This window comes from Notamacropus eugenii, chromosome 6 (assembly GCF_028372415.1).
Source record: "Notamacropus eugenii isolate mMacEug1 chromosome 6, mMacEug1.pri_v2, whole genome shotgun sequence".
Lineage (NCBI taxonomy): Eukaryota > Metazoa > Chordata > Mammalia > Diprotodontia > Macropodidae > Notamacropus > Notamacropus eugenii.
Window position 1 is genome coordinate 73,698,143 of NC_092877.1, and position 25,174 is coordinate 73,723,316.

The following is a 25,174-nucleotide window of genomic DNA, read 5'->3' on the forward strand; positions in this document are numbered from 1 at the left end:
GGAGTGTTATAGGCTACGTTTGACCCCTGTGCCTTATACCATAATGCCTATCAGAACAAAGGGGGTATCAAAATCCAAACTAGGTTCAAATGAGATAAATTTTAAAGTGAAGATGGAAATCTAATTTAAAGACTCTATTAAGTGGCAAAAAAATGATCATTCCTATTTTAATCTTACCATTAGTGAATTTAGGATATTGTGCAGTGAAGTTTCACAAGTTGCTTTCAGTTAATCAATAATCATTTACTGAGTACCTACTATGTGATAGCTGCCATATTAGTTGCTGGGGATACAAAGAAAAGGCAAAAGACACTCCATTTCCTTATGAAGCTTACAGTCTGATGGGGAAGACAACATGCATACAAATATACAAAAAAATCTATACAAAATATACACACACATATATATAATATGACAACATACATATGTTATAATGATAAAATAAGATATTTGTAAAACATTTTATAAACCTTAAAACACTGACCCTATCCCCACTTGCTCAGGTAATAGCTTTGCTTTTTATTTTACACACTAAAACCACTGGCTGTGAGCACCCTCTACTCTCCTCTTCCCTCATCTCATATTGTTCACAGGCCTTTTGCCACTATCTCATCCTTCTCTGTCTTGTCTTATATGAAGAGGTGACCTTACTCCATGCCAAGGCTAACCACTCTTTCTGCTCAAGTGATCTCATTCTATCCTGTCTCCCCCAACAGATTGTTCCTTCTGTCATCCCCACTATATCATTTATTTCTCTATTTCTTCTTGTCTACTGGCTCCTTTCCTACTTCCTACAAACTTGCTCATGTCTCCCTCATCCTAAAATATTTGGTTGTTATCATCTAATATATCTTATACTTTTGTGGCTAAACTGCTTGAAAAGGCCATCTACAACAGGTGCCTTCATTTTCTCTCCTCTTACTCCCTTTTTCTCCCTTTATAATCTAGTTTCTTACGTTGTCATTCCACTGAACTGCTCTCTCCAAAATTGCCAGTGATCTCTTAGTTGTCAGATCCCATGACATCTTTTCAACTGTCATATTCCTTGAGTTCTCTTCAGTCTTTGGCACTTTTCATTACCTTCTTTTCTGTTTTAGTGAGAGCACTCTCTTCTGGTTCCCCTCTTATCAGAAGGCTCCTTCTCAGTCTCCTTTCCTGGATCCTTATCCAGATCATGCCCTCTAACCTGCTGGCAGATCTACCTGCTTCAAGACTCTCTCCACTCCAATCTATCTTCCATACAGTCACAGTGACTTTCCTAAAGCACAGGTCTAACTCTATCATCTTCTCCCATCCCACCACTCAATAAATTCCACAGGCTCCCTGTCATTTCCAAGATCAAATGAAAAATGCTTTGTTTGGTATTCAAAACTACTTCTACATATCCAGTCTTCTTGCATCTTACTCCCCACCAAGAATTCTTTGATCCAGCCTTCTTCTTGTTCTGTGAAGAAGATACTCCATCTCTCTGCCTGTCCACCTTGCCTTGATATGGTCTCCCCTCTTATAACTAACTTTGGACTTCTGCAGTTTCCTTTAAGTCCCAACTAAAATACCATCTTCTACAGGAAGCCTTTCCCAATCCTTTTTAATTCTAATGCCTTCCCACTTTTAATTACTTCCTACTTATCTTGTAGATAGTCTATTTATTCATATTTGTTCCCATATCAGATTGTGAGCTCCATGAGGACAAGGGATTGTTTTTTGCTTCCTTTTGTATCCGCAATGTTTAGCACCATGCTGGCACACAGTAGTGTTTACTGGCAGGCTGATATCACTCCAGAAAATGTTGGGTAAAAGACATGGACCATTCATGTAGTGAGAGGCTGGTCCCAACGCTGATATAAAAATACTTTGAGGGAAGAAGTGGTTTACTCACTAAATATAAACAGAACATCTGTGGAGAATATACGGGGAAATGTGGGCAAGAATAGCACAGGAGAAAGTGTGGATGTGCTGCCATCTGCACCGATGTAAAGAGTTCCCATCCTGGAGAGATGACAGAGACGCTGAAATATTATTATCAGAACTCATACTTAGATAACATTTGAAGGTCCACCAAACAATTTTCTTATTCTCATCTGTGAGATGAGTAGAGAAACTTTTAATTTAACTATTTTAGAAATGAGAAGACTTTCATTTGGCTATCCAACAAAGCTAGCAAAAAAAGGCATGTATGTGTGTACATATACACACACATACAGGTACACATGTATACATACAGATATGTCCAGTCATATTTATGAACAAAACATATGCATACATTTGGGATATGGATATATATTCATTTATGTGTGCCTATATACAAATAGACACATGTCTATGTATAAACGTACATATTTTTATAAATTAAACTACTCTAAAAGATGCTTGCAATAATATTATTCCATCATTAAATCATAGTGGCCAATCTTGGTTCCTAAGTACTGATAACGAAGCACATTTTCCCCTTCTCAGTAGAGAACTCTCATACTATGGGTAGAGCATGCTGTTTCCACTGCCAGATGGGGCAAATGTGTTGGTTGGCTTGACTAAATTATTTTTTCTTTATTATAAGAGAGCTTTATGTGGAGAAGGGGTGGTTATTAGAAATTATTGTAGTATAAAAAAACAAAAAAGGAATTTATAAAACATTTTTTAAGGGTAGCATGGTAAAGGTGAGTTCAAAGAGAACCATTATTCACTTTCCTCTGGCCATTGACGACACGTTATTTTGTGACATCTCTGACTGTTTTTGAATGGCTATTTTAAAACTATGTATATAGTTTTAAAAAGTATTCAGGGGTTTTTAATCTGGTTTCACGGTTTATATCCCAATTGGAAAGTAAGCTCTTTTAGTGGCCATGATTTATTTATTTTTCTGTATTCTATTTTACTTTGCCCAGTGCCTAGCATCTACCAAGCACTCATTTTACCTTTTTGGGGGAGATTTATTTGATTACCAAGAGAGGCAGCATGGCCTAATTGGTGGAAAATTGGTCTGAGAATCAGGAAGACCTGTGTTTAAGACACTCCTGGCATATACTGGCAGTATGACCCTGGGCAGGTCATAATCTCTTCGTATTCAAATAAATTTTCTAAGACTACAAGTCAGTCAATCAGTAGTCAACAGTCTTTTATGTAAGTACTTATAGATGTGTCAGGAATTGTGATAAGCACCAAGGATACAAAAAAAAAGGGGAAAAAACCTAACAAAAACTGTGATCCCTTCTTTCAAGAACATATATTTGCAGAGCACATGCCAAAGTGAGAGAATTTCCTCATCTGGGAACATCCTATATCATAGGTCCAATCTCTATCCTTATTATAATGAGTGAATTAACTTTAAATTTCACAGAGAAGCTTAAGGAATAAAAATATTCAAATAAAAATCAATTTCTTCATTAGAATATTACTACTCTTCATGACATTAGCTGATCCTGAATGCTTGAAGATTATGTCAATGGAAGACAGATTCTTTACAGTTCTGCCATACTAGAAAGACTTCATGAATGGGCCCAGTGATGGATGTTACTGTATGGCTGTTCAAAGACCAGTCTAGTTATGTTTGGATGTGCTCATCAAAAGGAGTTTGGCCACTAGGTAAGGAGCATCTGTCCAGCAATAGCAACTCCCAATGACCTTCTACTAAAACATGCTGGGATTAGTTATCTTCATCCATGGAAAGAAAACTCACACCAATAAAACTATTCATGGGTCAGTAAAGCATTAAAGTATGACTATTAATTATGACTAGAATAAGAAAATTCAAGGTATGTTCTTTAGGCATTGAGGGAGACAGTTATCCAACCTTTCCAAGGGTTAATTCTGTTTTCTACTTCAATTCTCTTCCAAAATCCAACCTGCAGTGTAAGGGGGCAGGGAGGACTGGAAACAGAATCTCTCTTTAGAGAATGCTTGGGAAATGTGATTCTGCCCCATCTGCTGAGAAAATGAGGAGCCAAATCCTTGAGCCAGGCAGGGATTACATTTGTACATTTTGTTAACCTTAGTGCAAATTGCTACTACCTGCACTTCTGGTTTCCTTAGTAACCTTACTCAATAAGCATTTATGGGAAAGGATCCTAATGAAAGGTGTCTGAGGAATGACCTATGTGAAATTCACAGGGGTGATGAGATTTGCTTTTCTGGCCAGGAATGTATGGGTGTGGGCTTCTAAACAATGACTGAATTTCCCCTAACAGAATCCATGAATCTGACTGACAAAAAGCAAACCAACCAATCCAAAGTACAAGCAAACAAATCCCAACAGACAAGCTAGTCCTACCTACATCATTCATTACTTCAGCTGGAAAACTGAGTACTTCCTGGCAAAAGACATGAAAAAGAAAGTCTATTAACGTCAAAGAGCACAGGTTCTAATAACTTCACACTGTTTAATAAGCCAGGAAAGTTATAGCTTCCTTTGAGGAAAGAGTAAATGTAGGACTTTTTCACTGTAGGATATAAAGAAAGTGATGAAGGGGAGACCATGAAGTGCTGTTTCTCATTAGGGGGAGTTCAGTCTAATTTTTACTATGTATGAAATGACTTTGACCTGACTTGAGGAAGAATCTTAGGTCATGGTTTCCTTAAGTAGCATTTATTTCAGAAAGGAAACCCTAGTATTGAGAATTCAGAATGTTCATGCTGGAATGGAACTTTGCTACCATCTAGCCTAAACTTCCTTCCTTCATCATTCATTCATTCATTCATTCATTCATTTATTCATTCATTCATTCATTCATTCGTTCAGTGCCTGTGTAGAATGTTGTATTAGGTGCTAGAGAAAGTACAATGCATAAATAAAGCACATTTCCTACTCTCATAGATCTTACAGTCTAGGACAGGGATAAGTGACAAACAGAGTAATGAAATATACAACATTACATATAAGAACAGCAGAAAGTTGTAAAGAAATATTATGATACCCTAGAGGGTTTTTCTTTGGAATAATCTGGTCAGAAAGTTAGGGAAAATATCATTACCTCCATTTCCCAGATAAGAGAACTGAGTTCTAGAGAGCTTCAGTGACTTACATCAGACTCAAAGTTATGATAATATGAGCACAACTGTATTGGCTGAAAAGCCCTGATTTCTAAGTGGGGTAGAAGCCATGCATGTAAGGTTCATGGTATAGGCTGATACTTTCCCTCCTCCAGGAATAAAGAGAGACAGGTAATGAAGGAGTTCCACCACCAATGGACATCTGGAATATAAAGAAGCATGTGCTGATGCTGAGAACTGAGTCACCAAATTTTCTGGAAAGGATTAGAGGTGAGAAGGAGCATCAGAGAACAGGAGCAGAATTAAAATCCGACCGACGTTGAAACTTGTGGGGCCATTCTCAGAATAATATTTTCAAATACAAAAGATTACAAAGGGAACCAACTATAAAGAAATGTGTTTGTCCTTTGTTGCTGAAGAAGACCATGCCATGAGAGAAATGATGACATGACTTGCACTTGACTTTGTTTTGAGTGAGGGAGGACTGTGCAGGTCACCAGCCTCACTTCTCCCCCAGAGCCATCTGAATCCAGTGACCAGATATTCATCAGGATGACTAGAGATGACCCAGGAACTATACTGAAATATGATGATGTATATACAGAGAGAGACAGAGAGATTAGGGTCAGAGAGAGGAAAAACAAGAAGGGAGGAGGGAAATAGTTAGCTCATGGACCCAAGGTCAAAATCTCCTGAACTAGACATTCACAAGATCCAAAAAAGGGACTGATAAGAAAGGAAGTGTGGGTTGGTATAGAAAAAAGCATTTGATTTGGCATCAAGGGAGATGAGTTTTAAGGTCATTTGTGTGATCTCTGCAAAGTTGCTATTACTCTCTGGGCCTTAGCTTACTCAAGTGCAAAATAGAGGGTTGGACTTAATTATCTCCAAAATTCATTTTAGTTGCAAACCTACAGCAGATACTATGAAAAGGCAAGGTCTAGTTTTTAATCTGTAAGAATATGGTACTGCAATTCAACAGGGGATTATCTAGATAAGGAATTTCAATGTAATTCTTCATTCTCTATGACTGCACAGGTGATTGCAGGATTTAAGCCCAGCTCTGTGCATTTACAGGTTCTCCTTCCCAAGTCATTCAAACCCTCCTCACTTCCTGCTGGCTTTGCTTTCAAAAACCTTTGTGGATCTTTTGGACTATAGGCCTATTCTCAGCTCTTCCTTCATTAATTTCCAGAGTGTAGAAGGAAGGAGATGTCACATATTTAAAGCTGAAAGGCCACCTGGAGTGCTATCTAATCCAACCTCCTCATTTAACACCTTTGGAAACTGGAGCTCAAGGAAATGAAATAACTTGTATGAGGTTACACAGCTTTTAAAGCAACAAATCTAGGATTTGATCCCAACACCAGATTGTACTCAGGTCAATTGCTCAATGTGGCTAACCTGTCAAATAGCTTGTGCAGCCAGTTCCCAAACATGGCACACTCAAAGTCTTCCATGCTCCTCTTCATATTTGTGATCCTATAGTTCACCTGACTCATAACTTTTTGTTCAATGACATTGTACTGGCAACTTCCACCCTGTTGTTTCCCTACTTGATCCTATAGATTCATTCCATAATTCATGAAACTAAAGACAACTTGGAGAGCACATAGTCAAATTCTTAAACTTTTTGGATAAATTAATTATTTCAAAAACCTGTAAAAACATTTCAACTCAAACTAACTTTACTTCTTCTACAGCAAACTAAAGCAGAGGATCCGAAGTCTATGGTCTCTTTGCCATGAATATATTCCTTTCCCAAGTTTCAGTATTCAAGCACACTGCACAAAAAAGATTAGAGACCCATTGCTACAAAGGAGGAAAGCAAAATAAAACTGTTTACTGTGTTCTTAATAGTACAAACTGCCAGTTTACACTGGCATATGACTGGGACTAAGACTTTGGGGGCAGAGAATTGATTCTTTCACATCAGACTCTTTTGATAGATCATTATGACAATATTCTTTTTTTGCATGGCTATTATGGGACAGGTTTAATATGGTTCAGCCAGTGAGGATGCATATATTCTAAATAATGTTAAGCTAATATTAGCAAAGATTATTAACTGAAAAGAAGCCATCTGTGCATCTTATCGGGGCACTCAACTGTTCCTGCTAGGTGTCTGACATCAAACAGAGTCTGTAGGAGGTATGTTGATTTCACCAGCATGAACATTACCAATCACAGACACTGCATTACTATAGGATTAAACTCTTGGACATGAAGATGCTAGGAAGGAATAGACATGTAGGTCTGCCATGCTGGGCATTGATCCTCCTCATCTGTGGGATGCCAACTGAGATGGAAATTCTGCCACCAGGGAGCATGTTGGAATCGGTAGGAGGATATAAATCTCTAAATGATTATTTTGGCTCTGTGGAGCAAACCCTGTTTATTGTCCTTTTTAATGAAAAGAGGTGGTAACCCTGAAGTGAGAAGGAAAGTTCAGGAAAAGACATTTCTAATGGAAGTCCACTGAAATAATAGAGGCGATAACGGAGGGTATTTACAAGACCACAAGTAGAGATGACTTTCCTTCCCTCCTTGCACAGGCCAACAAATCTTGAACTTGTCTTTTAAAGTAATTATCTTCTGCATTATGCTCCCTTTCCTCTTCATGTTTTGGATGGATTTTCAGAAACAATTGACACTTTTATAGTACTTAATGTGTTTTATTTTCAAAGAATGAAATACACTGATATTTACAAATGAAAAAGGTATTGAATTGCCTGATTCAGTGCTCACAGAGCTAGAGCATTTCTTGCAGGCTTGAATTCAATACAACATCTATACTCCTTCCCTTATTCTCCTCCATCCTCCCCACTGCACCATTTCAGCAAGGAGGAAGACCACAGAGGAAAAAGAAATGCAGTAAAGGAGACTGAATGTTGAGATAGTTTTGCCTCTAGGGTTTATTCATATGTTTACCACTAAACATACACATCCAACATGGTGCACAAAAGCTGCTATTTCACAGACATTTACTTGAAACTGAAGGAGAAGCCTCAGGTTCATTTAAAATCTAGAGAGATTAATTGATTTATTTGGAGAGTTCCACCTCCTCTCCCTCAAATTCGAGTTCTTTAAACTGTCATATCTAGAAAGAAATTGAAGAAGTTGGTAGAGTCTCACTTATAAAGCAATTTAATTTTTTTTCCAAATGTAGAAGATTGCCTCTAGCCCTTTGTTTGTAATTTGTCAGGGGGTGGCTCGGGGTGACTGGGTTAGTATTAAATGACTTTGTTTAAGCAAAAAAAAAGAGCTTTCATCAGATTAGACATTATATAAGAAGCAATGAAAATGCTGTTCATTCTTGATTGCTGAGATGGCCATTTGGTTGGTAACTCAAATTCATAGTTTTGGCTCTACTTACTAAGGATGCTTCCTATTGTGGCAAATGCCACAGAAAACATCATCTCATCCACTGAATCATCCATCATGCATCATGAATTCATAAGATAAAAGGAATTAGAGCTGAAAAGAAACTTAGGAATTACATATTCCAGCTTATTAATTGTGCTTGAGAACACTAAGTTCACAAGGGGTTAAGTGATTTGTCTGACTTCTGGGCTTTTTGAGTCCCTTCTTACTGTTATAGAGATAGTAGCAGTCATTATTTGAAAGCAGGTCCTCTGGCTTCAAATTCTGTAATCTTTCCACTATAGTACCCTGTCTGAGTTGGAAAGAGCCTTAGTGTCACCTAGTCTTAGCCCTTCCCTATCACATAGCTCCTAAACTCAACATCCCTGAAAAGTGGTTGCTTACCTTACATTGAATACCTTACATTAAGGAAACCCATATCTGTTTATCCTTTTCACAAAATAAGTCTTTTGTAATAATGTTAGTTTTGGATTAAAGGACTAGCTTCCCTTATTATCTACAGCTTACTAATACATCTTAAATGAAATAGATATATCATATGTATATAAGATTGTAGATTTAGAACCACAGGACCTTAAAGACCATCTAGTTTAATCTTCTCACTTTATAGATGCAAAAACTGAAGCATGGAAGGGTTAAGTGATTTCTTCAAGGATGCAGAAGTTGTAAACATAAGAACTGAGATCTGAATCCAGGTCCTTGGACTTTCAATCCAGCATTCTTTTCATTTTTTCAGAAGGAAGAATTCAAGTGCTTGTTAGCTTAATTCTGTTTTGTTGTTGTTAAGCTATTTTTTCAGTCATGTCTGACTCTCCCTATTTGGGATTTTCATGGCAGAGATAAACTAGATGGTTTGCCATATCCTTCTTCAGCTCAATTTTACAGACAAGTAACTGAGACATAGAGGGTCAAGTGATTTGCCCAGGGTCACAAAGCTAATAAATGTGTGAGGCCAGATTTGAAATCAAGAAGAGTCCTCCTGACTTTAGAGCCCACACTCTATATACTTCATCACCTATAGAAGTCTTTCACAAGCCATATTCTGTAGAATTTTTGTGCTCCCTGATACAATTCAAATATTCTCAAAGAATAAAGTTGTAGTAGCTGAAAAAAACAAATAATAAACCCATTGACATTTCTGCCTGCATTGTCAGCACAGAATGTGTGTGCATTCAGTTGATATAGAAAAGAACAATTTAAAAATTTTTATTGCTATCTATCTTTTTATATTGCCTAAATGTCTTCTTGTATCCTTCTTCCCACCATATCTACCCATTCTTTATAACAAAGAAAAAAACAAGTAGTATTTTGGCCAAAATCAATCCACTACTTGAAAAGCGGGGTTCCCATTGACCTACCATCAATTGTGGACTATTTCCCATAAATAATGTACCAAAAAGTCAACCAAAAACCTGGAAGCACATTCCAGAATCTTGGGGAACTGAGCTCCTTTGAATCCTACCCTGCTATGTGTTGTCTTCTTCTCTGTCCCAGACCTGATTTCCCCTGTGGGCTCTGATCCTACTCATCTTTTTGATATGGCCATACTTAAGACCTTCTGATCAAAGAAAGTCTCAACTTCTCTTTACCTCTTTGGGTTTGGGTCGCCATTTTATTATCTTTATTGTTTTCCCTACATTGTAAGACTTCCCTTTAGAACTTTCTTAAAACTTTGATGCTATCAAAGTGAAAGCTATGCCTCAGCAGGGCATATGTCAAATAAATGGTGTCCATTTCCATTCTTAATTATTAGAAATTTTTATTACCATTTTTTTTGCACCAATGATCCTTTTGACTAATTAGGGGAAAATAGAATTTTCAAGAGAAAAGTCAACATGTTAAAACCCAAGATTCTGACCATGTAACCAAGATTCATCCACCTATTTCAACCTCAAACACTGATTAGAGAGGAAATGATAATTGTAGATAGCATTTATACAGTACTTAAAAGTTTTCAAATATTTTCCCAACAATCTGGTCAGGTAAGTACTATTATTATCCCCATTTTAGAGATGATATGAGACTGAGAAAAAGAAATGACCTGCCCTGGTCACATAGCTAGAAAGTATCTGAAGAGTCTTTGAATTCAGGTCTTCCTAACTCCACAATCAGCACTCTGTCTACCATGCCTGTAATTGTGCCTGTATGACTGTAATAGTTCTACAATTTAGATTTACATACAGTGATTTGATACGAATGGTGCTACCAAAATTTAAATATATTATCCAGCCTATCAAAATTCAAAGCTATTTTTAAAAATGTAGCCAATAAAACAAAAATAAAGTCTTGTTTTATTTTGTTTTTGTTTTTAGTGAAAGGGTGATGAAGTTTAACAACGCAGAATAATGGCTGATGAAAAAAGAGGAGGGAAATAAAAATTGTTGTGAAACATTTTTAAGGTGAGTTCTTGCTTCTCATATGCTCCCAACTATGTAATACTTTACAGTAAATAAATCACTTATTTATTATCAATTTTTAAAAATAGTGTTAGTCATAAAAAAAATCTTTGAAATGTGACTTAAAATGGGTGTTTTGTTATTTGACTACTAGTCGAAGACATTTAAAAAAGATTTTGCTGTAAGAGTTTCTCCAAAGCTCTTTTTTAAGTGAAAGATTCCATTGCCACAAAAAAGTTTGGGAACTATAAGTCTAAATAATAATAATGATAATTAAAATTTAAAAATAACACTGCTTTGATCAACAACAATTATAGATTGCAATCTGGAAAGGACTTCCATACCATCTAAACCAATACCCTCATTTTATAGATGAAGAGCTAAGGCTCAGAGAGGTTCAGCGATTTGCCCAGGGTCATGCAAGTTGTAGGTAGTAGAAAGAAGATTCAAACCCAGAATCTCTGACTCCAAATTCAATATAGTTTCCATTGCTCCCCATTCAAAGAAAGGCAGATTTTAAATTTGTGGTTTGAGTGCTTCATATCTATGTCTACATGCAGGGTGTCTCTGAGATAATTAACTGATCCCTGTGGCCCTCACTCCCCACAGCGACTGCATATTAAGTTGATGTCATAATAAATCTTGTGAGTAATTTACTGAGTATGTCTGCTATTGTCTTTGCTCTCTGCAGGCAAAAAATATTGTTAATATTGAATATCCTAAAAGGGCTTAGTTGCTACAGCTGAAGCAATCCCTTTGTTTTCATTTTTAATGTACCTATTATAGAATTCTGGGGAAAACCTAGACTTCTGTACTCCAATTGGCAAAGTTGGGGCAATATACTAAATTCTCCTGGTCCTTAAAAAAAATGGCTTATAAAAACGTGGCTTATTTCACGATGATCTTTATTAATCTTTTAGGCAAAGGACCATTAAAATACCATTACTTTAAGATCATAGTTTTAAAGCTGGAAGGGAAGTGACTTTAGACACCATATAGTCCAATCCAGTGTACAATAAGGAAACTGAGGCTTGGTGAGATGAAATGGCTTCCCTAAGGACATAGAAAAAGGAAAATGTAAAATTGCAATTTAAACTCAGGCCCAGTGACTCACAAATCCAGTCCTCATTCCATGGCACCATGCCGACTTGAAAGAAAAACAAAAAGTCCTATAATGTCAATGGCATGCTAAGCAAAAAACCTAACTTTTCTTCTACAATAGCATGCTACTTTTTCTAAATGGGCCTTTAATAGAGAAAATAGGGTCAGAGAAAAGAATATCCTAATACAATTAGTTATGTTGATTGTTTTCCAACCTTGATATAAATAGAGCTTGATCATGATAAATGATTCGTTGGATAAATTGCAATAAAAGTCATGGGATTTTATTTTACATTTCTGAATTAATATTCATTGATAATATTGGTCTACAATTTTTTTTTGTTTATCCTCACATGGTTTTAATATTCATATGGTAAAGGCATGAATACCTTAACCTTGCTTCCCAAACACTGGTATTTGCCTAAAGAAAAGAAATTCCAGTCAAATTTCTCTAATTATGATTCATGAAGCAAAGAATCTCAAAACCAGAAGAGATGTTTATCATTCTAGTCCAACATCTTAATTTTACAAATAACAAAACTAGGGTCCTTACAGATTGAGAGACCTAACCACAGGTCACAAGTAGCTAATGACAAAAGTAAGCCCATTAACTTAGGTCTCTTGATTCCAGTTCACTTTTCTTGTAGGAAAGAAATAAAAGCAGTCAAGGTAAGAAAAGTAGCAGGATTTTTCCCTTACATCCCCTTTTAATACAAAACTAGTTCTAGGACTGGCCTTGAAAATATTTTTAGGAATTCAGAATCTATGGTATAAGGAAAATAGTATACAAACAGAGTCATGGTCTGGTTCCAAACTACCCTACTGATAAGAAAGAGAATCATTAGTATATTTAGCTGGTATAATTTAGATAGGTTGGACCTGAATGAATGGGAAAAATTTTATTAAGCTTTTTCTACCTACTGGTCACTGAACTAAATGCTGGAGATGCAAATAGGAAAAACAAGTCAGTTCCTGTCTTCAAGGAACTTTTCTGTTATGGGAAGACAAGGCATATAGAGAAGTGATGGAAAAGGAGAATTCCTAAAGGGATGGTAAGTGCAGTCATGGGTCAATTCATGAACACATTCTTATTCCTATAACCCTGGTATAGACTGAGCAGTAAAAGTTAGACTTCCTGTCACAGGTAAATATTCTTACTCACCAAACTGATCAGGCCAGGTGAAAAGGACCTAGGAATTCTCCTTTTCCATCACTGTATATGCCTTGTCTTCCCATAACAGAAAAGTTCCTTGAAGACAGGAACTGACTTGTTTTTCCTATTTGCAACTCCAGCATTTAGTTCAGTAGCTGCAGTGCTTCTGTCCAACCTCAATACATTCCTCATTTGTAATCACTCCACATCTCTCTTACCATAAGCTCTACTCATCACCACACAGGTCTTTTTGATCCCAGATAATTAGCCTCTTTTCCACTATCTAACTCAAGACTTAGTAGACTGCCCTGGCAGAAAAATGGAGTTATAGGCCAGAGTTTTCCTTAATTGAGCCATTCAACAGCTGCTGTTTTCCCTGAACCCTCTTCATCCACGTATATGATACTGACACAAGTTCTGGACCACTATACAGCACACATCAGTTAGCACTGAAGGAAAAAAGGAGTATGCTATTAATCAGAACCAATGACTCCTGCATGGTTCCCTAAAATCATGTGGGTTTTCAGTCTCCTTGAAAATCAAGGTAGAAGAGAGGACTTTAAGGGATGGAAGCCTCAATGTGGAATTTTTGCCTTTAATATGGCCAACTAATGCAAGAGTGATTTCCTTCATAGATTCTGCAACATGTCTACTAGAAGATATTATAGCTCTGCAGGTCAGTCATTCACTTTATGAGTATTTTGTAGCTAAAGCATTTCTTTGCTTGCTCTGCAGCTTTTCTTGAACATGCCCATAAAATACTAAGATAAATATATATATATATCTGCCTGGTAAGAGGAATAGATAACCCAACACAGAAGCTAGTATCCTATTTTGAACAGTGTACTTCTCTTCTGAACAGTCATTAGGGATCCTGAGCTTTTGTACAAATTCCTAATGAGCTCCCTTTTCCAAAGAAGCTCTGAGTTGTAGCTGTAAAATTCTTATTGTCATTAAGCAGCACATTTAGCTCACTTCCTATCTACAGCTTTGAGCATTTTATTGCAACAGGAAGGAGTTAAATGTGCCTTCCCAAGAAGGTGATGCTTCAGAGAATCTCTAATTTCAACATCAATGCACCAGTGATGTTTGAGAAGTGCTGAATGCCGTGCAAGACAGATGTGGAAACTGAGATGTTTTTTGTAGATGCTTTACTCTTCTAAGTCTTTTATCAGTCATGTATCAAGATCAGTTTCCCTCCTTAATTTGTTTAAATTTGAAAACCGGCTTTCCATTCACCTCATTGCATACCTAATCTTAGATCCCTGCTTACTCATTAGTCAAACAGGCTTGCCTATTACTCTGACAAGAGTGCACTTCAGTGACTGCTAACACATGCAAATCACACCTGCCCCCCTCACCCCCCCCATCCACATCTGAAGACAATAGTATAGCATTAAGGGCTAGAAGGGTCCTTAGAGATTATTTAGTCCAACACCTTCTTTTACAGGGAAACTAAAGCCCAGAGAAAGGGAAATGACTTGTCCAAGGTCATGTAACTGCTAAGTAGAATAGGAAAGATTCAAACATTGGTGCGTAGGAATCTCCCATATCCTTTTCTGGATACCTTGGATTATTTTTGAAGCAACAATTTGGATACTTTATAGACAAATGTATTATTTTGTATTACATCCTCCTCCATCTCCCACAAATTTAACTGTGCCTGAATCCATCACCCTAAAACATTGATGCTCAAGGAGTTATGTTTTGAAACACGTGCTATGTTTTTATTTTTTCCTACTAATGAAGAAAAATGATGTGACTGCAGGGTGCATTAAATAGAGAACTTGACAAGACGTCAGAAGGCTTGGTTCTGTGGTTAATAGTTGTGAGCTCAGGCCAGTCATTTACCTCTTTAGACCTGTTTCATGACCTATAGAAGGAGGGGATTTATCAAGTGATTTCTAAGGTTCTTCCATATTTACACCACTTTTTAAGACCTAAAGTGAGTCTCTTCTGTTATGTCTAAAATAATAATAATGGCACTTATATAGCACTTTCTGGTTTTGTAAATATACAAGAAGTATACATACGTGGGTGCACATACATAAATATGAGCACATAGGGTTCTGAAAGCCTTAATGCTGTTTGCAGCTATTGAAGCTTAAATTAGCACTAAGACTTTTTGAACACCATGTCTACAAAATCTCATTTAATCCTTTGAGGCAAAGGCAGTTACTACAAGTATTACAAACCTCATTTTATACACAGGGAAGCTTAGACCCAGATGCCTAGCACGGCAACTGGATGGGTACTTAATATTTGATGATTGAGTTTGTGACTGGACATATAATTACAGCCTCATGGTTGAGTTTATTACATCAAAGCACAACCTTCATGATGGTCCAGGAAGCACAAGGGGATTGAGAAGATGAAAACAGTTAGACCTCTTCAACATATTCTAAATTATTTCCCAAAGCAGCATAGAACAGGAAAAAAAAAATCCTTAACCCTGGATGAATCAAATACCCTATGAATCAGTAATCTAAATTTCCCAGCACTCAGAGCTTTACTTACAGTCTCCTATGACCAGACTCAGCTTAACTTAACCATGAACATATAAGAGAATAAAGAAAAATGTATTCCATGTACAACTATACCTATATCTATACACACATATATGTATATATAGCTACAGATACATACATATACATAAATATAAGTGAGAGATACATATCCAAATACCTTTATTTATCTATATAACTTTGCTCAGTGTTGGGCTAGATGATGCTGAATATAAAAAAATGAATGAAAGATCTAGTCTCTGACTTCAAGAAGCTTACAAATATATGAACAAATAATTCTTAAACCTTTAAACCCATATGATTTCAATACAAATGATACGTAATTAAAGGGCTTAAAGTCTGTGGTCCAGACTGTAAGTACTATAGGAGTTTAGGAAAGGGGTAGGTCGTGAGGGATGAAACAATCAGGTAAGGTTTTGTGAGGATGCATCGTGAGCTGAGCCTTAAAAGACAGGCAAGATTTCAATAAGGGAGGTCATCTGAGATGAGGTGAGCAGCATAAGCATGAAATTAGGAAGGAGCATGGCTCATCCATGGGACATCGAGAAGACTGGACAGCCCAGAGGAGTTATTCTTAGATCAAATATAAGTAAAATGTATAATTCCCCTAAGATAGATAGCTAGAGCATTTGTTAAGCTCTTACTTTGCATCAGGCACCATGTTAAATGCAAGATAGTCCTGTTGTGTTATGTTTCACTGGGAAAAGATAATACATAAAATGGGGTAGGATGAGGCATGGTATGGGGTTGGGTTCAAGCGACATAAGGCAAAAAGCTCTCCTATCTGAACTGGGGAGAGTCTGAGGCAGAGTCCAAGGTGCAGATATGAGGATGATGGCCAAAGGGTAGGCAGCATGGCGTGGAGAAGACCAGGGAGTGGTGTGGATGTCTGGTTCTGGATAAGACAAAATGAAAAGTCACATGTCAGAAGAAGGGTTTTCTACGTATTATATTTACGTATTGTATATTTGTCACACTGAATGCTGGAAGTGCATCTGAATTTGCTTTCGAGCTACTTTTTACTAGTTACTGATTGGGAAAGCAATAGTATTTGAAGATGAGTGTTAGAAGGTAAAGAATGACCATTTTGCTGTATTGAATGAACATATCCAACTAGCAGCATATTAAGGCTGTGGAGGTTTTTTTTGTTTATTGTTTCTACGGTAGAGGGAGTGTAATGAAATGTAATGTTATTAAATCTTACCCGCCCATTAATAGGCCTCAAGTACCTTTTGTTAATTTTCTAATAAGGCATTGGTTCTCAAGGGTTGTGGTGCCCTCTGACTCTGAAAAGTGTATAAATACTCTGAGATGAGGTTTTACTTTGGGGTTTACTCATTGGAAGTGTTTGGCCAGACTAGACTCTGGGCAGCAGCTAAGGAACACCCTCCCCCCCCTTTGAAAACCCAGAAGTTGGTGCTTCTCTCTCTGGTAACTCTGTATGTATGGTCAGATAGTTGGATCTGTCTGTTGATCTGTGGTGTACATATTGCTCATGGTCAGACAGTTGGATCTGTCTGTTGATCTGTGATGTACGTATTGCTCATGGTCAGACAGTATCTATTGATTATTATTTCTTTGTATTTTCTTTGAAGTTCAGAGTGCTGACTTTTCCCCCTGAACTAAGTGAATGATATATATGGGCTTGATTAAAGTGATTGTTGACCTTTCCTTTTAGAAAAGCTAATCTAAGAACCTGTACAGCAGGTCCTCCTGTGTCTGTCAGGGTCCCTGCTGATACATGAAAGAGCAATGAATTTGGGAAATAGGAGATGCCTAAGGTCAAATCTTGCCTCTAATGTTCATCAATTGTGTGACATCAATCACATCACTGAAGCTTTTTAGAGGTTTGAATTTCCTCATTCGTAAAATGAGAATGCTAATGTCACAGTCATTGACTCATAACTCTCTTTAAAGGATTAAATACAATAATTTTTTTATAAGGCACAGGGAAATCCTTTCTATAGATCATTAGGCCATTTGCTGTGACACTAGCCAAACAAAGCTATCCCCAGGGACCCAGTTCCACCCTATTGGCCACACAGTTTGATCAGAAAGGCAATGGCAAGGTGTGGTACTCAAACTAAAAATTAGGAGTTTGGATTCAACATTGACTAATGAGCAAATTACTTGTTTTCAACATCTCAAATCAGTGTGCTTTAACTTCTACCAAGAGATTCTGCTGAGCATGGGAGTGGGTGGTTTGAAAAGAAGAAAAAAGGAGACACTTCTTTAAGGCTGTTAGATATTCGTTCTTTGATAACTTGACAAATATTTTTCAACACCCCAGAGCAATAGGTAGGAAGAGGGACACTGGTTACTTGGCCATTCTGGGAACCTAAAGGAGAACAAAGAATAAAAGTGTTCTTCCTTAAATCTATTTGAATACTCATTGCAGCTCTTTATAGATCACTTTACTACTGGTCCTGAGATGAAATTCAACTGGAAACTTCAGTAATATTGAAAAGAGCTACTTTGAATGCTTCTCCCTAATGAAAGAAGATCAATGACTTTAGAAGAAGAAAAAATAAAATCTCTATATTCTGTAGAAATGAAACGTTTGATATCACTCTACCTCCTGCACCTTATGAGATTCCAATTTCTTGGATTACCTCCAAATCATTGTACCTCTGGGGTCTGGGGCAACCACTTCTTTTTCAAAATGTAATCATTATGACTTATTATAGTTCATAAAACTTCTTTCCTTACAACTCTGTGTATCCTCAGATCTAGTCTCTCTCCTGATTTGCCTGAACTACTATAGTGAATCACCAGTGGCTCATTGGCCTTTCAGATTAAATATTCTATAAGTATCTCAAACTCAACCCAGCCAACATAGAACTCATCTTTCACCCCCTACCAGCCCCTTTTCTGAACTTCATTGTTTCTGTGGAATGAACTATTAGCCTTCTAGTCATCCAGATTCACAACCCTGATATCATCCTTGCTTTATTCACTCTCCAGCAATGCTCATATCCAATCAGCTTATAGATTCTCATACCACAGTCCCTGCATCCACCACGTTTGCTCTTCTCACACAGCCCTTACTCTAGGTTGAACCCTCATCACCTTTCATTTGGATTACTGAGGTAGCTTCCTAATTGGTCCATTACCTCAAGTCTCTCTCCATTCCAATGAATCCTCCACATAGTTACCAAAGTGATTTTCCTAAAGCACAGGTATAACAATGTCATCTGCCTTCTCAATAAATTCTACTGAATTCTGATGATCTCTAGAATTAAATACAAACTCTACTCTTCTCTTTTCTCTCTCTCTCTCTTCCTCCCTTCCCTTTATCTCTTGCCACCCCTCCTCACCCCCCACTACTGTCTCAGTCTCTCCATTTAAAGCTTGGCACCTACTAGCCTCAACCTATCTTTCTCTATTTATACATTACTCAGTTTTACATGCATGATACTCCATCTAAATTTGCCTTCTTCTTATTCAATCAATATTTATTGGGAATCTACTCCATGCCAGGTAGACAGCTAGGTAGCACAGTGATTGAGAGCTGGGCCTGGAGTCAGGAAGACTCATCTTCCTGAGTTCAAATCTGGCCTCAAACACTTACTAGTGGTATGACTCTGCAAGTCACTTAACTCAGTTTGCCTCAGTTCATCTGTCAATGAGCAGGAGAAGGAAATGGCAAATCACTTCAATATTTCGGCCAAGAAAACCCCCAGTGAGGTCATGAAGAGTTGGATACAATTGAAATAATTGAACATGTGCCTGTGCTAAGCACTGGGCATAAAAAAGAAGAAAAAAGATAGTCCCTGTCCTCAAAAACTGTCATCAAATAGAAAAATTTTAACACACACACACACACACACACACACACACAAAATAGGATTGTGCATGAAACCACACAGAGATACAATACTTTGTCTATTATCTCCATGCTTTTGCAACCCAGTATCTGGTATATATTCCCTCCTCATTTTTCCGTTTGAATCCGTACCATCCTTCATTGCAAAGTTCAAACACTACTCTGATTCCTCACTTCTCTCACAGTTGGTAGCACTTCAATTACCTTGTGTTTGTCGCGGATATTTTCATATGCTTATATGTAAACATGTAGTCTCTTTCAATAGAATATAAGCTCTTTGAGGGAAGAGGTCAATTTCTTTATGTCTCTCACTCCCCCCTAGCGCAATGTCTGGCATATTGTTAGGTAGTTAAGAAACATTTATTAATTTTTTGATAAGGAAGCTGAGTCCGGTCAACAAGCATTTATTAACTGCCCAGTATGTTCCAGATACCATGCTAATCCCTGAGAATACAGAAAAAAATCCCAACACAAAACCAACCAACCAACCAGACAAACAAAAAGTCTCTGTATTCAAGAAACTTATAGTCTAATAGGTGAGATGGCAGGCAACTAGCTATGGAGGAACCCGATATGTATGGGATAAATTGGAGATAATCTTGGAAGGAAGTCACTAGCACTATGGAGTACAGGGGAAGGCTTTTTGCAGAAGATGGGATTTGACACTTGAAAGAAGCTGAGGTAGCTGGGAAGTAGAGATGAGGAAGGAGAGCATTCCAGACATAGGAGCAGCCAGGGAAATTATACAGAGTTCAGTATTGTGTATGTAGAACAGCAAGGAGGCCAGCATCACTGAGGCTCATAAAGGTGAAATAATTTGTCCCTACTTCCTTATTTACTAGATGTATGTCCTTGGACTCAAATATGCCTCTAGGTTCTAAGTCATATTTCATTACATCTTGGTGCATATAGCTTTAAGATTCGTATCTCAATTCTTCCACTCACAACTAGAGGAAGTCTCCCAAAGAAGCTAAACATTAAAAAAAAATTCTTCTAAAGAAACCAATGTCTTATATCACATGGAATTTGTGCCTTGAAATGGCAGACACTCAATAAGTATTGATTATTTAAACTATACCTATAGTAAAGGGTATAAATAGCCAATCTATTCACTCTCCCTAATAAATTTGAAACTGTTCTGTCTCTCTGTCTCTTTATGTCTCTCATTCTCTCTCTGTCTCTGTCTGTCTCTCTTGGTCTTTCTCTCTCTCTATTTGAATCTAGGTTTCCCTATCACTATGGAACTTGAAAAATGTTTCACCACAGCCAGATCAAAGCAGATGGAAGCTGGGCTTCTGTAGCTCCTGGCTGAAATTTGACTTAAAGTACTGCTCAGGACCTTGAGTTCTAATGAACAGCCTCCAAGATGCCTTTGATGAGGTTGTCTCTGCTTTGCAGCATATAAATACACATATAACCCACAGACAAATCTTAAGAGACTTCTAATGAAGGCACAGGCTGCCATAGGACATTAAAATTAGATTAGGGTTCCTAAAAGTATCTGAGGGTTTCTCAGTTATCTGCTACAAATACCTGTGCAGTCACTAATTTTGGATAATAACTGAAGCCGTGAGGTTCACCCAACAGTCTCTGCAAATGAATAAGAGTAGTTCAGTGTTGTGAGTCAAGCAACATATCTTTATTAAAATAAACAACTTATGTAGTAGCACAATGTTAAGCACTAGAGGCTGGAGATACAAAGAAATGCAAAAATGAAACAAACTGAAAACAAAAAACAAAGAAAAAAAGAAATGTACTCGTAAACTTCAATTACAGCAAAAAAAGTCCTTATCCTCAAGGAGCTTATATTGTAAGGGGGTGGGGAGATGAAATAAAAATAACGAAGTATATACTAAGATATATACGGAAGAGACATGAAATAATCTCAGAAGCTCAGAGACTTGTAAAGACTTCTGTAGAAGGTGAGATTTGAGTTGAATCTTGAAAGAAGCCACAGCAAAGAAGCAGAAGTGCTGCTAGTGCAGTGGATAGAGTACTGGACTTGAAATCAGGAAGACTCATTTTCTTCAGTTCAAATCTGACCTTAGACACTTATTAGCTGTGTGACCGTGGGAAAGTGTTTGTCTCAGTTTCCTCATCTATAAAATGAGTTGGAGAAGGAAATGGCAAACCACTCCAGTATGTAATAACAAAGACCCCAACATACACAGGAGGGTCACCTGTTATACAGGTTCTTAGATCTGCTTTTCTAAAAGGAAAGTAATTTTTGAGGGGTCAACAATCATTTTAATCAAGCACTTAGTTCAGGGGAAAAAGTCAGCACTCTGAACTTCAGAATTCAAACAGAAAAATAAAGATCAACAGACAGGACTTCCAACCATCTGACCATAAACAATATATACATCACAGATCAACAGACAGATCCAACTGTCTGACCATTACATACATACATGGTTACCAGAGAGAGAAGCACCAACATCTGGGTTTTCAAAGCTGGAGGGCTCCTGAGCAGCTTCCCAGCATCTCCTCTGGCCAAACAAACACTTCCAATGAGTAAGCCCCAAAGTAAACCTCACCTCAGAGTATTTATACAATTTTCAGAGCTGGAGGGCATCACAGCCCTTGAGAACTAGTGCCTCAATAGAAATTAATAAAAGGTATGGAGACCTAGTAATGGGCAGAGAAGATCTTTAATTCTCCCCCCCCTCCACCATTAACCTTACATTAACATTACAACCCCAAATGCAGTCATGAAGAGTCAGACATGACTGAAATGACTGAATACATGTTAACTATTGTTTGTGCTAAACACTGGGAATACCGAAGAGAGTCTCTGTCATCAACAATTGTCAAAAAATAGAAAAATTTTAACATTAAAAAACAAAAATAGTATTGTGTATGAAACCACACAATAATAAACAGGTAGAACATTCCAGGCAAGAGGGACAACTAATGCAAAAGTCCAGAGGTGGGAGATGGAGCACTATGAGTGAGGACCAACATGTAGGCAGGATAGCTGAAAAGCAGAGTTTTTTGAGGGAATCAAATGTAAGAAGAATAAATTTTGACATCTTTTCAGGACATGGCTATTGCTTGTTAGAACTTGAGGTTGCCACTCCAAAATCATCTGCCATACCTAAAGAGATGTTTTCCAGGTTTCCTTCTTTGTCTTCTCATTAGAAAGTTGAGCAAAGTCTTTTTTTAAAACTGAATTTAGTAGAATGGGTGGGAAGCAGGAACATTATTTTTATCTTAAAAATAATTCTAGGGGAGAAGGTGGTAATTTACTACATTTCTTAGGGGAAAAGTATTTCAGTTTGTTTGCACAATAATGGGCAACATTCTTGCCAATATTCTTCCATTTTCTCATTATTAGTGAGTCAGTATGTGTATGAACCAAAATAATAAGAGAAAAATCTCATTAGCATCATTACCTTATCCCTTACCACTTATTTCAATTTTGGAAAACCTGCTTTTCTATTGAAAAAAGTACTATAGGGAGAAGAAAAATATTTTACTGACATAAAAATTTTATTTAAATGAGACATAAATGTTCCTCATACTAAAGTATAACTATACTAGAATATTCTTAATAATCATTTTACAGCAACACCATCCTATTCTGACTTATCTCTGGTTTTTATAAACCTGTAGCTCACACAGAAATAGTTTAGAAACCAAATTTTTAACTCAGTTCAAGTCAACAGACATTCATTCAGTCCCTTCTGTGTGCAGAAGATGATCTAAAGGATTCAACAATGAATAAAGCCAGTTCCTACCATCAAGGAGTTTACATCTGAGTAGAGAAGATAAAGCAAATTCAGATAACTCCAATAGGAGGTAGGGGGAAAAGAAGTAAGGGTGAAAGTAAGACAAAACAAATGGCTTGGAACTACAGAAGAAAGAAATTAGGGATAAATACTCCTCTGAAAAAGAGGTGAAGTTAGAGATGGAACTTTTGAATTAGGGACACCAGGTCAACTAATATACTTTCTACCTACCAGAACCATGGTTTGGAAGATTGCCTTTGAAATCCCCACCTCCCCCTACTTGGTAAAGTGTATGAGATAAAGACATCCTTCAGGATAGATGAAAAGCTGAGTCACTCTCGATGGACTTGAACTTGGGATATTCAGCTTCTAAGCCATATACTATCAATATTGACATTATAAAAAACAATACATCATATTACATTGATGTCAAAGTTCTCTTCCTCAAGTTCCTTGGGAGATGTTAGAATCTAGAAATTGCTGCTTCTGCCTCTGAAGTGCAGTCACTTCTAGGATATTTCATAGGAGCAAGGGAATAGTGACACGGAGACTAAAACGGTACAGGAACGATGCAAAACAAAACAAAACAAAAAACTCCATCTCAAAAAGAAATCACCAGGAAGGTTTTCAAGAGCAAGATGTAATCTTCTTCACTTGGAATGTTACTGAGATATGGAAACTAATGTGCTGGGCCAGAGATCTCTGAAGAGTACAGTCCTGGTTTGGGGCACTGTGAGAAGTTTGGTTACGCAATTTGTCCCTCCAGTAGTTCAATTAAATTATTGTGTAATATCAGAATAAGAAGAAAGTAATTTCTGGTCTTTTTTTTATCCCCTTGCAATATTATTCTCATGTGTGATTAAGCAGGACTTGTCACAGATCTCGAGTACTTGAGGAGGAGATAAGAATTTGAAGTGATAAGAACTCATTTCTTTCTCCACAAGTCTTCAACTAAGGAATCTAAAGAAAATGGGTTTTAAAATTGTGTGTGTATATATACACACAAGTGAATCTATAATAAAATAATTAAAATGAATCAGCATTTTTACAAGATTTATCTGGGGATAATGTCTTAGCACCTGTGGTTACCAAGATTTCAAAACAAAACAAGACCTATTTATCTAAACCCCAATCATGATGGGAAATCTTTAACAACTCATCATTTATGGAGAACTATGTGAGGGGAATAATCTCACCTGGCATCCTAAAGGATCCAATCATGAAAGGAAGAATTAGCTAAAGCAATCTCATCTGGGAAGAAAAGCAACCTGGTGCAGAATTCACCCTAAATTATTGGGATTTGCATGCTATTTTTAAAAAGTCCTGCTGTTTCAAGGATGGGTTGAACAGATTAAAAAAGAAAAGATGGTTAGGGCAAACATCTCAGAACAAAACTACTATTTGTGTAATATCTTCGTAAAACGAACTGATTTTTCAAAGAGCAGAAGTAAAGGTCATGTAATTTATGCTAGGCAAAGAGGCTTATTGCCTCATATTCAGAAAGGCAGATACACTTAGGAAAAACATTCTGAGGAGATACATGAACAAAGTAGATTCAGAAGGCATTAAATGGCAAAGGGTTGAAATTTAGTGTGGAAAATACATCTTTGCTAAGTATTAACCATACACATGAACAGAGCCAGAGTTGAAACTAGTTTACATCATAGTCCACCCACATTTCCTTTCCCTAGACCCCTCCATTTCCCAGGTTTGCACCTTAGCTAATGAAGCGTCTTTAGATCATTAATCAGACAGAATTACTCATTAAATGAATGCGAGGTGGTCAGGAATAACTTGCCAACTACAGAGCAACTTGCAACGCTAGGCTAGGCTAGTATCCTGAGTAGACTGCCAGTCTCACCCTGGAAATTGCCTTTGGACCACAGGCACGCTGTCAGATCCATACTATTACACAAACAAGCCTTCTAACACCATTTGCACTTCCCTCCCGGTATGAAACGTCAGGGTCAGTTGAAAGAAAACACACAGCCCATTGATTGCACACGTGGAGCATGCTGATTTGCAAACTTTAACTCAACTTTGGCAGGACTTAGCCCAATCCTGAACCAGTC

The 25,174-nt window shown here is 37.3% G+C and overlaps 1 protein-coding gene across 3 annotated transcripts in view; it reads right to left on the minus strand.

Annotated features, from left to right (window-relative positions):
• KCNIP4 (potassium voltage-gated channel interacting protein 4) overlaps window positions 1-25,174 on the minus strand; it is a 506,159-nt gene that overhangs the window by 217,272 nt on the left and 263,713 nt on the right. The gene's annotated exons all lie outside the window — the stretch shown is intronic.